This window comes from Hylobates moloch, unplaced genomic scaffold, assembly GCF_009828535.3.
Source record: "Hylobates moloch isolate HMO894 unplaced genomic scaffold, HMol_V3 SCAFFOLD_2, whole genome shotgun sequence".
NCBI classification, from domain to species: domain Eukaryota; kingdom Metazoa; phylum Chordata; class Mammalia; order Primates; family Hylobatidae; genus Hylobates; species Hylobates moloch.
In genome coordinates, this window is record NW_026652277.1 from 66,230,015 (window position 1) to 66,247,145 (window position 17,131).

Genomic DNA, 17,131 nt, shown 5'->3' on the forward strand with positions numbered 1-17,131 from the left:
GCAGGATACAAAATCAATGTAAAAGAATTAGTAATGTTTTGATACATCAATAATGATCAAGCTGAGAAAGAAATCAAGAAGGCAATGCTGTTTACAATAGCTACAAAAAATTAAAACACCTAGGAATATATTTAACCAAGGAGGTGAAAGATCTCTACAAGAAAAATTACAAAAACCCTGATGAAAGAAATTAAAGATGACACAAGCAAATGGAAAAATATTCATGCTTGTGGATCAGAAGAATTAATATCCTTAAAATGACCATATTGCCCAAAGCAATCTACTGATTCAATGCAATCCCTACCAAAATGCTAACATCATCCCTCACAGAATTAGAAAAAGACAATTCTAAAATGCATATGAAACCAAAACATAGCCCTAATATCCATAGCAATACTAATCAAAAAAGATCAAAGCTTGAGGCATCACATTATCTGACTTCAAAATATATTAGAAAGCTATAGTAACCAAAACAGTATGATATTGGTGTAAAAACAGACACATGGATCAATGGAACAGAATATAGAACCCAGAAATAAAGCTACATATTTATAGCCAGTTGATCCTGGACAAAAGCAACAAGGACTTACATTGGGGAAAGGACACACTCTTCGATAAATGGTGCTGGGAAAATGAGATAGCCACATGCAGAAGAATGAGACTGGATCCCTATTTCTGACATATACAGAAATCAACTCAAAATAGATTAAAGACTTAAACATCAGGCCTGAAACTATAAAAATACAAAAAGAAAACCTAGGCAAAACTCTTCTGAACATTAGTTGAGGCAAAAAATTTATGACTAAGACCTTAAAAGCCCAGGCAACAAAAACAGACAAATGGGATGTAATTAAGCTAAAATGCTTCTGCACAGCAAAAGAGATAATCAACAGATAGAAAAAACAACTTGTTGAGTGGGAAAAAAATCATTTCAAATATTTTCCAATATTAGGGGACTAGTATCCAGAATGTACAAGGAACTCAACAAAAAAATAATAATCCCATTAAAAAAAGGGAAAAGGACATGAATAGGCAGTTCTCAAAGGAAGACTTTCAAATGGCCAACATTTGAAAAAATCCTCAACATCACTAATCATCAAAGAAATGCAAACCAAAACCACAATGAGATATTCATCTTACCCCAATCAGAATGACTACTATTTAAAAGACAAAAAATAACAGATGTTGGTGAGGATGCAGAGGAAAGAGAGCATTCATACACTGCTGGTGGGAATACAGCCACTCTGGAAAACAATATGGAGATTTCTCAAGAAACTAAACATAGAATTACCATTCAATCCAGCAATCCCACAACTAAGTATCTACCCAAAGGAAAATAAATCAGTATATGAAAGGGATAACTGCACTGTATTGTTTATTTACAACACATTCAAAATAGCAGAGGTATGAAATTAACCTAAGTGTTCATCAACAGATAGTTGGATTAAAAAATGAGGTGCATATGTACACAATGGAATACTATTAAGCCATAAAAAGAATGAAATCATGTCATTTGAAGTAATGTGGATGGAACTAGAGGTCATTATATTAAGTGAAATAAGTCAGGCACAAAGAAACAAATATCACATGTTCTCACTTATATGTGGCAACTAAAAAATTGTATCACATGGCAGTAAAGAGTAAAAAGATAGAAGACAGAGACTGGGAAAGGTGAGTGGGATGTAGCAGGGAGAATGAAGAGAAGTGAGTTAAAAGGTATAAACACACAGTTACATAGCAAAAATAAATTCAATGTTTGGTAGCAGAGTAGAGTAATTATAGTTAACAAAAATGCATTGCACTTGGGTGACAGATACCCTGAATATCCTGACTTGATCACTACACATTATATACATGTAACAACTTTTACATGTACCCCATACATTTTTATAAATTAAAAAATGATAATTAAAAATTTTGTAAATGTTCCATATGTGCTTAAAAATAGCTGTATTTTCATTTTGTTGGGTATTAACTAAATGGAGAAAAATAATGTGTGTCTATGTGTATGCATATGCAATTGAGAGGTGACAGCATGCTGGCAGCCCTCACAGCCCTCACTCACTCTCGGCGCCTCCTCGGCCTTGGTGCCCGCTCTGCCCACACTTGAGGAGCCCTTCAGCCTGCCGCTGCACTGTGGGAGCCCCTTTCTGGGCTGTCCAAGGCCGGAGTCGCCTCCCTCAGCTTGCAGGGAGGTGTGGAAGGAGAAGTGCTGGCGGGAACTGGGGCTGTGGGCCGCACTTGCAGGCCAGCGTGAGTTCCAGGTGGGCGTGGGCTTGGCAGGCCCCGCACTTGGAGCAGCCAGCCGGCCCTGCCGGCCCAGGGCAGTGAGGGGCTTAGCACTTGGGCCAGCAGCTGCTGTGCTCCACTTCTCACCAGGCCTTAGCTGCCTCCCCACAGCGCAGGGCTCAGGACCTGCAGCCTGCCATGCCTGAGCCTCCCCACCACACCGTGGGCTCCTGCACGGCCCGAGCCTCCCCAACTAGTGCCGCCCCCTGCTCCACGGTGCCCAGTCCCATCAACCACCGAATGGCTGAGAAGTGCGGGCCCATGGCATGGGACTGGCAGGCACCTCCAACTGCGGCCCCAGTGCAGGATCCACTGGGTGAAGCCAGTCTGAGTCTGGTGGGGACTTGGAGTCTGAGTCTGGTGGAGCTCCTGAGTCTGGTGGGCTCCTGAGTCTGGTGGGGACTTGGAGAAACTTTATGTCTAGCTAAGGGTTTGTAAATACACCAATCGGCCCTCTGTATCTAGCTACTCTGGTGGGGACTTGGAGAACCTTTATGTCTAGCTAAGGGATTGTAAATACACCAATCGGCACTCTGTGTCTAGCTCAAGGTTTGTAAACACACCAATCAGCACCCTGTGTCTAGCTCAGGGTTTGTGAATGCACCAATCGACACTCTGTATCTAGCTACTCTTGTGGGGACTTGGAGAACCTTTACGTCTAGCTAAGGGATTGTAAATACACCAATCGGCACTCTGTATCTAGCTCAAGGTTTGTAAACACACCAATCGGCACCCTGTGTCTAGCTCAGGGTTTGTGAATGCACCAATCCACACTCTGTATCTAACTACTCTGGTGGGGACTTGGAGAACCTTTGTGTCGACACTCTGTGTCTAGCTAATCTAGTGGGGAGGTGGAGAACTTTTGTGTCTAGCTCAGGGATTGTAAACGCCCCAATCAGCACCCTGTCAAAACGGACCAATCAGCTCTCTGTAAAATGGACTAATCAGCTGTCTGTAAAATGGACCAATCAGCAGGATGTGGGTGGGGCCAGATAAGAGAATAAAAGCAGGCTGCCGAAGCCAGCAGGGACAACCTGCTCAGGTCCTCTTCCATACTGTGGAAGCTTTGTTCTTTCGCTCTTTGCAATAAATCTTGTTGCTGCTCACTCTTTGGGTCCACACTGCCTTTATGAGCTGTAACACTCACCGCGAAGGTCTGCAGCTTCACTCCTGAAGCCAGGGAGACCACGAGCCCACCAGAAGGAAGAAACTCCGAACACGTCCGAGCATCAGAAGGAACAAACTCCAGACACGCCACCTTTAAGAACAGTGACACTCACTGCGAGGGTCCGCGGCTTCATTCTTGAAGTCAGTGAGACCAAGAACCCATCAATTCTGGACACACAATGTCTAAAGATCATTAATTGTATTATTCACATGTTCTAAAGCTCTGATTATTTTTTGTGTATTTGATCCATCATTTTTGCGAGGGAAATGTTAACACTTCTAATTATAATAGTTGACTTAGTAATTCTCCCTAAACTTTTTCAAGTTGTTGCATGGTATTTCTTGAGGTTATATAGTTTACTTCATAGGTTTTTATGTGGTTTATTAATGTTTACATGTTATTACTCCATATTCTTTTATCCACGATACATTCTCTTTTTGTCTTATGACATATTTTACCTTGAATTCTGCTTTTTCAGATATTATAATACCACTCCATCTAATTTGATTTGTTTTATCTAATATAGCTTATTACATCCTTTTATTTTCAAATTGTTGATATCCTACTTATTTCAGTGTGTTTCTTACAGACTGCACATTGTTATAATCTTTTTATTCCGAAATTCTCTCTTTATATTGATAAAATTAAACCATTTGTATTCATTATAATAATTTTAATACTATAACTTATTTCTGCCTTATTTTGTTTTCAATTTATTGTATTTTTTATGTTGTGTGCTTCTTTTCTCCTTTCTCGCCTTTTCTCCTTTCTTTAAAAAGTACACATTCTTTTTTTAAAATATAAATTTTTTAGGCTTATGATGTTTGACTTTAACCTAAGGCCCATTTTGTGTTTATTTATTCCTATTAATTTCCCAATTACTAGTATATCTCAATGTCCTTTGAGACATCATTAGCTTCTTTCATTCCTTATTTTTAAATGCTGCAGTTCTCCAAGACTCAGTCCTCATTCTTCTCCATCCTTACTCAGTTCCTAGGAAATCCTATTCAGTCCAATGGCTTTAAATATTAATTATATACTGATGAATTCCACATCCTTACCAGGCCTCCAAACCTGTGTGTACAACTCCTTCCTCAGTATCTCTGCTTTAATGTTCACTGGGGACCTCAAATTTAACCTGCCCAAAGTAGAAAGTTCATTTATTTCATTGTCCAATAATTGTGTGTCCTACAGTATCTCCAAAATCCTAGGAGTTTTTTTTTTGGTTTCTCTTTGTCTACTACTTCACATTAAAATCTTCAACAAGGCTACCATCTTTATGTTAAATTATATTCCCAATCTGCCCACTTTTATCACCTCCACAGCTATCACCCTCGTCCATGTCACCATCATCTCTCACCTGGATCATTGTAATTACCTACTAACTCTCCTCACTGGTCACCTCATTTCCACTATTGCCTACCACCCCCCAACTGCCACCTCCATAATATATTTGTCTCCACAAAGATCTATTTTTAACAGAGAAAATAACACTGCTCCCATACTCAAAGTCTTCTGCTGACTTCCCATCACGATTACATCCAAACTCCTTACCATAGCCTGTTAGGAAAGTGGACATATAATTTATCCATCCAAACCAGGCAGTGTTGAGACTGAAAGAGGCTGTATTAGTAAAGACACAGGGCACAATGACAACTTTACAACTTGATTCCTCCCCTACTCCCTCAGTTCCAGCATGCTGCTCTGTTTAATCATTCCCACAACAAGATATTTCATGAGCAAAAATTCAACAAGGATGTATCAAATGCGGAGTATGTGAGGATGCAACAGTGAACACAACAAAGTTTCTCATTTCATGGAGTTCACATTCTAAAAGCTTCTTCCATTTGGAAGACATCCTCCAGATTCTCACAGAGCTTAAGCATTCATATTATCCAAATATCTGGTCAAATGTCACCTTTTTAGAAAGATATTCCCAGGATATCCTGCTGCAATAGCCTGACTAACCATCCCATCAATCTCTATCACTGACCTTGATTTATGTTTTTCATGTTTCACCTGAAATTATATTATTCCATTAATTGTTTTCTTATAGCCCATGTAGTATTAATAGTTTGTTCTTGTACTACTATAAAGAAATATGTGAGACTGGGTAATTTATAAAGAAAAGAGGTTTAATTGACTCACAGTTCTGCAGGCTGTACAGGTTGGGGAGGCCTTAGGAAACTTTCAATCATGGCAGAAGGTGAAGGAGAACCAGGCACATCTTACATGGCTGGAGTAGAAGGAAAGAGAGATAGGAGGAGATGCCACACACTTTTAAACAACCAGATTTCCTGAGAACTCACTCACTATCATGAGAACAGCAAGGGGGAAATCCACTCCCATGATCCAATCCTCTCCCACCAGGCCCTACCTCCAATACAGGGGGTTATAATTCAACATGAGATTTGGGTGGGGACATAAATCCAAACCATACCAGCCTGTCTGTCCCTTAGAATGTAAGCTTCAAAAGGACAAGGATGTGGCCTGCCTTAGTCACTGCTGTATCCCCAGCTCCTAGAACATTCCTAAACTATCAATATGTATCGAATAAATAAATAATGAACAGTTCATTGGGGACATTAAATTTATATAAAACTTTCCCTTTGGGAACATTTAACTATGTTAGTCAATAATATTTAATAGCCAATTCCCCAAAAGTATCTACAGAGAATATCTCTATTACAACCATTTTTCTCAAAACAACTTTTTCCATGCATTCATTTCATATAAATGGCTGTTCTCTCTGCACTGAAAATTGAACAACACAAATCGAATTCACGAATAAATCTAAATTTTCTTAGCATTGCTGAAACCCAGACGAAAAGCACATGTGTGAAGAAGCTGATGAGGCTTTCCCTTTCATGGGTCTTCTATGGCATATATTTATCCACCAGTCTCCTGAATGAAAGGCTGCACTTTTTAAATTCCAAACTAAGCACTTCAAAGGAAGAGCCTCCTGCTTTCCTAAATATGCTTAGTGCAAAAGATTGCATTGCAAGGGCTATCTGGGGGCATTTCTACCTGTGGCCAAAATCCAAATGTCTTGAGTTTTTTTTTTTTCAGATTATTGTTTATATGCTTCAGATTGTTTGTATGCTGCATATATGTTTATATGCAGATAAGCATATGAGAGAATGAGTTATAATTATTAAGTAATGAAAACAATTTTTCCACACAACTTATGAATATCATTCTCATGAAGATTGGCTAATCAAATGTTTCTCCCTGCATTCTGCCAAGAATTTAATTAAAAATGGCTTTGATGGTGTGTATCCAAGGGAAACTAATTCCTGGTTTTAACTAAGGAAGAAATGAATACTTAAAGCAGGTTGCTATGATGGACCAGGAGTGCACAAGTAGAGTTTTTTGTTGTTGTTGTTTTGTTTTGTTTTTGTTTTTTTGAGATGGAATTTTGCTTTTGTTGCCCAGGCTGGAGTGCAATGGCGCAGTCTCGACTCACTGCAACCTCCACCTCCTGGGTTCAAGCGATTCTGTTGCCTCAGCCTTCCAAGTAGCTGGGATTACGGGCGCCCACCACCATGCCCAGCTGATGTTTTTTGTATTTTTAGTAGAGACGGGGTTTCACTATGTTGGCCAGGCTGGTCTCGAACCCCTGGCCTTAGGTAATCCACCCGCCTCGGCCTCCCAAACTGCTGGGATTACAGGCATGAGCCACCGCACCCGGCCACAAGGAGGATTTTAACACATTGAAGTGGTTTGCATGCCAAATCTAGTCAATGGCTTAAGTAAGTTGTTGAGAAAGATGTTTCTTTGGAGCAAAGAATACTGAATAAGAAAAGTGAAAATATTTTATTCAACAAACTTTTCGAGGGTTACCTATCAAATACTCCATGGAAAGCAATACTGCTCGGACCCCTACAGTCGCCTTGCATTAAGCATCTCATGATCTCCATTTCAATTATAATACTTCTTCAAATGAATGTTATTCATGTATTTCATTCCATTCTTACCTGATTCCCTATAGTGTCTTTGTATTATTGCCTTGGACTGCAGCTATGCTTCGGTGGCAAAAATGTAGCCTGTGTTCAAGATCAACTTGAACAGGTTAAACTTTTCAAGTGGCTGCATAAAGTTTGGCAGGCACGTACTCTGTCTCAGTTTGCTCAGTTTGTTACACCACAAAATGGAGCTAGTGATACCTACCTATTGGGTTGCTATGAGGGGTGAACGTGACCGTATATGGGAGTATTTCCCAAAGATCAATGGCATAGGCAAGACCAGAATCAGGGTGAGGTGAATGAGAAGCAACATTTAAGAGGACACCAGAAAACTTACCATCAGGATAAATATTTTAATAAAATATGTTGCAGAAATCTAAATCAATGGAAAAAACCCATGATGAACAAAATACCAAAAATTCAGGCTCTGGATATGAGAATATGAGAGATATAACTGTATGTTTGATAGAGGTATAACAGACAAACATTTGACCAGTGGTCTTTCTTGCCACGTCATACAGTTTTAAACCTGTCCTTTACTTCTCAGCAGCTGGCTTCAGAGCATCCATCTGTGTCTGCCTCCTCACTATTCAGCCAGCTGGGAGCTTTTTTCTCCTCGCTATTTGCTAAAACTCTTGCTTTGTCTTTCTTGGAGTACATAGTTGCCTTTCTGACAATTTTCAACTCTTACTCTTCAAGTTCCTTTATTGTCCTGCAAGGGGTGCTCCAGTTCTTTGGAAAACCTCTCTTTTTAGCTCAGGATTTGGTGCCAAGAGTATTTTAGCCTTGTTTTTTCTGATGTTGGACTCCTGCATCAAATGCTGGCTCTTCCTGAAGATCTCAGGTTCAAGTAATGTTGCAAAAAGTGTGTACTCTCAAGTGAGCTGTTCACACAGAGTTCCATTTACTGGTCCATCTAGGTGACAAGCCCATACATACAACCTACAGATTTCATGGAAACACAAAGGCAACCAATGTCTGAATATCAGTTATATGAAGCAAGTTTAGAAGACTAGGTGATATGTCCCTGAGAGAGAGACCCTTCTATCTGTCACTCAGGGAAGGACTCTCTTCTTCTGTTGCAAGCATGGGGCATTCATTGATTTATTAACTCATTGATTTTTCTTATCACCATCATCAGATCCCTATTTCTACCAATAATTACTACACTTTACTGGTTATTTACTATGTGCTAGTTCCTGTGCATACATTGTTTCATTCAATCCTTGTAGCATTCTTTTGGAGTAGGAATTATTAACTTATTTAAGGATGAGGAAACCCAATCTTAGAGATGATCTTATGGCTATGAATAATAAATTCTCGTATGTATTCACTCTACAAATATTTATAAAGTTCCTTCAATGATTGAGCTTCTGTGCTAGTATCTTTGGAAACTAAAATAGACTGGCTGAGTGCTATAGTTTGAATGTTTGAGTCGTTCCAAAATTCATGTTGAAACATAATCCCTAATGCAACAGTGTTAAGAAATAGGGCATTTAGAAGGTTATTCAGCCATGAGAAATTCACCCTCTTGAATGAATTAGTGCCTTATAAAAGGGCTTGAGTGGGCAAAGACACAGCATTCCTCCCCTGTGGAGGAAGAAGTGTCCAAGGTGCCATCTTGGAAGAAGAGACAGGGACCTCGCCAGACACTGAATCTGCTGATGCCTTGATCTTGGACTTGCCAGCCTCCAGAACTGTGAGAAATACATTTCTATTATTTATAAATTACCCAGTCTAAAATAACGTATTTTGTTACAGCAATATGTATAGACTAAGAAACTGAGGTAAACAGAAAAGGGATTTCTAAAAGGATATTGAGTAGCTCACAGAATCCCAGAGAGAAGAAGAGATGCCCACAAAAAAAAGCCTAGAGTCATATCACAGACCCAATCTGGTGAGGAACTTGTCACCACTGACTCCACTGTCATGGGTGCTGGAAGATGCTATCAGCACTGCCACCACTAGTCCCCCAGGGACTTGTTCCTGCTGCACTGCCACCGCCAATAGAGAGCCTCTTGGATGTCCTTGCTGCTTTGCAACATTAGTTCTCCATTCAAAACCTAACTTGGGGCATCTTTTGGAAAACTATAAGTCACACATCCACACCCTAACTACAAGGAAGACTGGGAATATGAGGATCTAGAAGCTTCTGTAGAAGCTTCTTTCTGTAGAAAGAGGTGATTTGGATCTCCAACAGAGACTCAATTTTTTAAATGTAGGAAGGAACTTCAGGTGCTGGCACATCCAAAAGAATCACAGTTGACTGCTACATTGAGTCTTTGCCCTTCAGGCACTTATAAATGAACAGGGCAGAAGATGCACACCAATGACCACAGTATGTAAGAAATGCCACCAAAGATGAGGACAAAAAAAAAAATCCTTCTTGGCAGGAGGTAGAGGATCCATTCTCACTGGAGATAACAGGACAGATTCAAAGAAGGGATCACACTTCTACTGAGTCTTACAGAGTGGTAGAATTTGGATAGATTATGATACTGAGTGGGTCAAATAGGAAAAACCATTCAAAGAACAAGATACCCAAGCAAAAAGGTACAAGATGTATTGGCAAGGATGAGTACTCACATTGTGCTGAGTAGAGCAGAGGGTCTTCGGTGTGATTTAGATGTGAACTGACCAAGGCTTTTGGCCGTGGTGAAGGGGAAGAAGGAATAGACTCAGGGGTAATTATGAGGGAAAGATCAACTGGGCTTACCCCTCCTTCTAGATCTTGTTATGTTTATACTTCCCCATTTGTGTCTATGATTGAGTAACAACTGTCTCCTCTATCAGATAGGAACCTTCATAAGCAGGGACAGTGCCTGCTATTTCTCCCCATCATGTACCCAGTGGCTTGCCTAGTAATGGCTGCACTGAAGGAGCTCAGTAGATACTTATTGAAGGGAAGACAGATTGATAAGCAGGAAGACTGATATACAGTTAGAGAAAAGGGAATGAGGAGAGAAGAGATGATTCCAAGATCTTTTAGACATGCTGAATTTGGGATTCAAAAGAGAAATCTTAGGGGACATTTTTCAAGTGGATCTTTGGGGAAAAAGGGATTTGTAGACTACTATAAAATTGGGTAGGCAAGTCTGTTCTGCATGTATGTACAGTGGCTAACACATCTCAAGTATGTGTTTCAATAATGACATATTACATATGCAGCGGAGAAAACTGGCTTTGGGAAAAAAAAGTGATATTTGAAGACGGTTCTTCATTTCACATTGCTTGTGCCACTACTCGTACATTCCCCTGACTTGTACAAATATTCAACACATTACCATGTGATCTAAATAGAGGGACAGATCTCTGAGGAGTTTCATCAAGCCACCTGTCCTCTCACACTTGCAGTATGAAACTGAGTAAGAGTGAACATCCAATCCACGTTGGGAGAAGAAAATAATTTATGTCAAAGATGAAGTCTCCAGGTTCCCTTGAGTTCACTGTATATTCATAAGGGGGCTCCCCCCTACCCAGTATACATGTGAAAGTGTTCCTTGGTCCTATGTCGTAATTCATATCAAGAGCTGATTAATTTTTCACAGTAAGCCTTTTAGTGTATATGTTTTTTTTTTTTCAGTCTCGCTCTTTGGGGGTCAAGTGACCCAAGAAGGGTTTGGTGGCTAATATAGTGCAGGATTTAAGGAATTACACAAGTGCTGGAAGGTTTCCACCAAGCTTCCTTGGTAACAGCAGCCAGGTGATAGGGAACATTTTATAAATTAAGCCGCTTTTGCCAGGAAAGGAAGTAGAATGTCCACTTCATTATAGTTAACTGTTTCTCTCCCAGTAATAAGGAAAGTGAATGATATATGTCCTCTGTGTCTTCCCCAAACTCAGCTAAAAATAATAACTAATTCTGGGTCACACCATCTCAGAAGAAACTAAATTATCCAGATTAGCAAATATAAACTGTGTTTGAAAAGGAAAAAGACAGGTAGTAGACATTTGTGGCTTTATGCTTCCCAGAAGCCCTTATTTTGGTAATAGAACCCTCATCTTCCCTGTGACAATTGCACCTTCCTTGTCACAGTTTCTGTAGTTTAATGAAGCATACCCAGACCCCCAAGGTGGGCATGTGGCCCAGGTCTGCCTACAGGGAGCTCTGAGTACCTGGCTAGAGAGGTCAGGTTAGGGATTGGCATAAATCTCACCAAGTTAGTCAGAAAGAATCCTAGGATCTGTAGCTGTCATCATTCCTGAGTAATTTCAGGGACATGTGGGCCCAACCTCATAACACAGTTACATCACAAGGATACCTAGCAGCCCTTTGATCATTAAACACATAGTGACTATAAACACAAGTGTTAGGGACAAATTTTTGTGTTCTCCTCAAATTCATACATTGAAATCCTAACCCCCAAGCTGATGGTAATAGGAGGTAGGGCCTTTGGGTGGAAGGTGATTAGGACATGAAGGAGGAGCCCTCATGAATGGGTTTAGTGCCCTTATGAGGAGAGACCTGAGAACTTGCTTCCTCTCTCTGTTCTCCACCATGTGAGACACAATGAGAAGACAGCCACCTACAAATCAGGAAGAAGGCCATCACCAGGAACCAAATAAGCTAGTACCTTGATCTTGGACTTCCCAGCCTCCACAACTATGGGAAATCAATTTCCGTTGTTTAAGCCACTCAATCTATTGTATTCTATTATAGCAACCTTTACCACCTAAGACAATAAGCTACTTTGCATAATGTATACACAATTATTTGTGTGTTTCTTTCCCCATCACTGAGCTATGGACCCAAGGAACAAAAGCCATATATATATATACATATATATATGTGTTAATCTCATATTCCCAGAAGACCTAGCACACATGTGCTTCACACATGAAGTCATTGGATACATACATCAAACTGAATCAGCTTCAGCTCTGCCGAGGCATGGGTGATGGATTCCCTAAAGTGGATGGACATAATGGCAAACCACTGTTCAGAGAGGTTCCATAACCTACCCAAGGCTTCACTTAATAGATATATTATGAAGTAGATAACTTTATAAAAACCATTACTTCATTTGCTAAAGCCCTTCATGAGACAACTCCTTCAGAACTAAAAGCAAAATACTTCACTTGCTGAGGAAAAGGTATTTTTCCATTAGTGCATAATAAATGACCATGTTTCCTTCTCTGCTTTGACCACGAGGAAGCTCTGAGGCAAATTTACTGCTCAGTCATTGCAAGTGTGTAAGATCTTTTGGGTTTGCTCATCTCCATTCTGCACTTGTTCTAATTTCATTTATCTGGTGCTGCTATTTAATTTTAAACTTGTATTTTATTATATGTATTTTCTATATATTCTTTGTAGAACAAGATATGTGATATTAATAGGCCAATTGTGGCTCAACTAATAATATTTGGAAAGTACATGGATACCTGAGATAACAGTGCTGAGTGACTAGAACAAGGGGTTATATGCTTGGTTCTTATAAGGTAGGAGGCTTTGTTTTTCTGAAATGTAACTCCTGCTCTGGAGATGCTACTGGTGGTGAGAGTACTTCCCTGGGCTTCTGCCCTGACCAGTGATGAATTATTTAACCTCAGCAGGTTCTCCCTTCTAGTATAGGGTGGTGTTGCTTAATGTTCAACTCCACTTGGATTAATCAGTTAATGTGTGAAATCATTTTGAACATGAAAAGTTCTGGGTCAGGTACCCAGCAGTCATTCCTATCTGAGTTACTATGCTAATCCTTGCCTTTGTGAGAGAGGAGTGTGCTTGAAGTCCTTCTATGAAACCATTCCTCTCAGGAGTCTGCCAAAGTCACTAGAAAAACAGGTGGAGCCAGCCATTGGCAAAGAGGGACCCAACCTGGGCATCTGAATGTGACTCAGAGAAACCAAACACGAGACATAGAAAGAGGTTGCAGGCACGAATCTAAGGCTTGCAGGGGCATCAGACCATCAAGACTTCAGGAGAAATTACGGAAACATCTGCAAGGTTAAGTCAGGAAGCCCAGGGGTTGCTTCCCAGAGAGGGAAGTGCCTTTCTTGGGACTGCTGCCACAGAGCTGAAATGGTGCATAACCTGGGGCCAAGGAGGCTGATTGAAAATGAGGGATTAGACTCCAAGAAGGATCAAGAATCCATCAACTCAACTCCACTCCTTCAGCCACACAGAGGTGAGGACAAGCCTTGGGCTTTGGGACGCAGTGAACTCTGCATTAGCCAGGTCAAGAAGTGGCTCCATGTTAATTGCATTACAAGAAAGAATTTATGTTCAGGAAATCTCTTGACCACGTTTGCTTCTGTTCCCTCCCAGCCTTTGCCAATCATGGCACTACAAAGAGCTAATCATCAAAAGATAAAGCAAATAGGTTTCATTGATGAGTGGTAATCAAACAGTTGCCAAAACTTTGCAATCTTAGTGCTTGGAAAATACAAGGTCTACAAAACCTCAGCTGAAGAACAGATAATTAGCCAGAAAAATCTAGGAGGGGCTTGGACTGCTTTGGGCATGAAAGGAATGTCTTTCTTCCAGTCCACAGGGATGTGGTGAGGTAGGAGTGGGGTGGGGGCTGGATTATTGGATACTCACTGCAAGTTCTGCCAGTTTGGCAACACATCTCCTGCTTCTCTGGGCTGGCTCACCCAGCACAAATTCAACCCTTTGCTTGTTGCACATCCTTTTACATTTCCCCAGAGGAAACTCACTCTCAGCCTTCCCACTTAGAATCACCACCCTTGGGACCCCAACACTTTAGATCCGTCCAGCATTGTTCAGCCTGATAGATGACCCAGCCTCCTGGTTTTCTTAAAATAACGAGAACATTTGCTCTCTGGAAATACAAGGTCGCATCCAAATTTAAAAAAGAAAAATAGGAGAGGAAAGCATTCAAACAAAACTCTTGGAATTGGGCTCCTGTGGTAACATTTGGAATAAAGGAAAACAGGAAAGCAATTGCAATATTAAAAATAGATGATTTCCTGCATGTAAATTCTTTGCTGACCTTGTTGATTGCAGCATGGTCCATGTTTGCTGGCTTGCCACCTTCTGACTTCATCAGAGTTCATACCAAGGGACAGTTCTCAGGGCTCAGAAATCCACCCCCAGTTAAAAAGCATTTGTGTACAAATCTGCCTATTGGCATCATCCCTTTTCTCTTTAATCCTTGATGCTTATCGGAGATTAATTATTTATCCTTTGTTTTATTCCTATGTGTCCAGGAGGAATGTACTGAATATCAAGAATACTTCAGAGGATCCTGGAGCAGAGACGGTACCTCCATATAACACAGTGCACCTTGATGATATTAGCATCCACTGCCAATAAGCATGAAGGTAATCATGGGGAAGGTAATGCATTATCTGGCTGAAAGAGCATTCATCCCTCAGTGGATATTTAATCAGCAACCAGGCACTACTCTATGCTCTGGGGTCACACCCATGCCCTCAGCGACTTTACATTCTAGTTGGGTGAAATAAACAATAAACATAGTAAATAAATTAGATAATATGCTGTAAGATAGGTATATAAAAAAAGAAAAAGTAAAGTGGAGTAGGGGGATTGGGCAAGTAACGTATTAAATACAATAGAGAAGGCCTTAGGAAAAAGGTAAAATTTGAGCACAGGTTTACTATGAAAGGAGTAGCTAGGCAGATATGTTGATAAAGTTTCCAGGCTGGCACAGCAGCCTCAGCAAAGGCCCTGAGGCAGGACCATGATAATTAGTTGACAGCAAGATCTGGCGTCTCTCTCTTTCACTGTCAGGGAGGTCTGAGACAAGGCAGCAGTTAGTTATTCTCTGTGGGTAGCAGAGAGAGTGACTTTGAAGCAGAAGGAGCAATGATGAAATGGTTTCGTTGATGAAAAAATGGGCAGCTTTTGGAATTGGGGTGAGCCAGAGTGAAAGGAAAGGTTAAAGGCTCAACAAAAGGGAACAGCTTCCAAGATTCCACTCTCTGGGTGGAGAATAAGACCTGGAATCCAAATGGCACACCCAAGACAAATCAGCTGGAGACAAGGGGCCCCATCCCCGTGTTTTGAATCCCCTTGCAGTTACGAGTATGGCTCAGCGCGTTCTGAAGCTCTCCTGGAATCTGGCATTGGCTCACAGAACTTCAAACTGAATTGCTCCTTCCTGGCTTTGCTTGTTGCCTAATGCCCTTCTCTTGATCACCTTGGTCCCTGGAGTTCTCTTAACGATTTTCTGTTCAGGGCTACTCTGGAAATTAGATCTAGCTAAGTAATGACCAACACCTCACAGAACTGACCCTTCCCCTCCCTCCATCGGGGCTGATGAATTTACCGTAATCATCTGTGAATTCAAACCTCATTGTTAAAGAGGAAGAGGCAGAGTCACATCTACCCCTTCTTCTTGGGGAAGGGGGTGTTTTGAAAAAACACACCTGGTGTTCAGGTGATTTTTCAAAATGCATTTGGCTTTCTCTCTCATAGCCATTAGGGTTCTAGAATAAGAGAGGGTGAGCTAGAAGCTTGTGTATTTACAACCCTCATAGCTTCCCAGTTGATATGGTTTGGCTGTGTCCCCCCCACAAATCTCACCTTGAATTGTAGTTCCCATAATCCCCACGTGTTGTGGGAGGGGCCCAATGGGAGGTAGTTGAATCATGCTGTTCTGTGACAGTGAGTGAGTTCTCACAAGATCTGATGGTTTTATAAGGGGCTTTTCCCACTTAGTTCAGCGCTATCTTTAAGGTCTAATGTGCTTTTGCTAAAGGCAGTATCAGGTCGATCAGGTCAATTACCTGAGAAAGCAATAGAGTTCCAGGGTACTCATCTTGTGGCTTAGTGTCAAGAAGTAATATTGTCAGCCATGTGAGCTGAGACTGCAATGAGCTGGATTTCCCCTGGCAGGAGGGGTAATAGGAGGACACAGCCAGGAAAATCAAGCACATAGTGAACACCCTGCTTGGAGGGGTGAAGAACTACATTGCAAGAACACAATTTCAAGTTTTTGTTCTGTCTTGATTTATTGTGTATGACTTTGGACAAGTCACTTAACCTTTGGAATTGCACTTCCTTTTCAAAAAAATAAAGATGGGGGTCTCCCTATGATGCCCAGGCTGGTCTTGGACTCCTGGGCTCAAGCTATCCTCCCACCTTGGCCTCTCAAAGGCTGGGATTATAGGCATGAGCCACTGTGCTCAGCCGGAATTTCACTTTCATTGTCCAGAAAAATAAACTGTGGGACTACTATGCGGATATTGGGAGAAACGTGAATATTAGCCAAGTTTACGTATGGCCCAAGGTCCCACACAATAGTGGTATTATTCATGATCCCCAATGCTATCCCCAGCTGTTCCCCAGTAAGAGGTTATTAGTCCCACTGCTATTTCCTGATTTGTTTCCATTCAGGAAGCTTCGAACTAATGGTTAGCAGAGGGGCACATTGCAAAAATAAAAATTCTCACTTTTAACTTTTCCATCCCCTTTAATCCCCACTGCCCAGCCTTCCTCTCTCCCCAGCGAGGGCTGGAGTTGTGCCATCCCCGTGATCAATCACACACTGGGGAGCGCCTCGTGGCGGGGTGGAGGCTGTGGGCAGGGGGAGAGCTGGCCCAGCACGTCTGTTGAGTGTGATGTCCTTTCGTGATGCCCTTACAAACAGAAGCGAGGAAACAGGCCGTCATTTATCATGTGGCTTTGTAGTGGATGCTGATAATGCAGAACAGCCAGGCGCTCTTGAAGTCGCTCCACTGAAGTACTTACTGAGTCAGCTGTCGGGAGCCAGTCGGAAAGGGA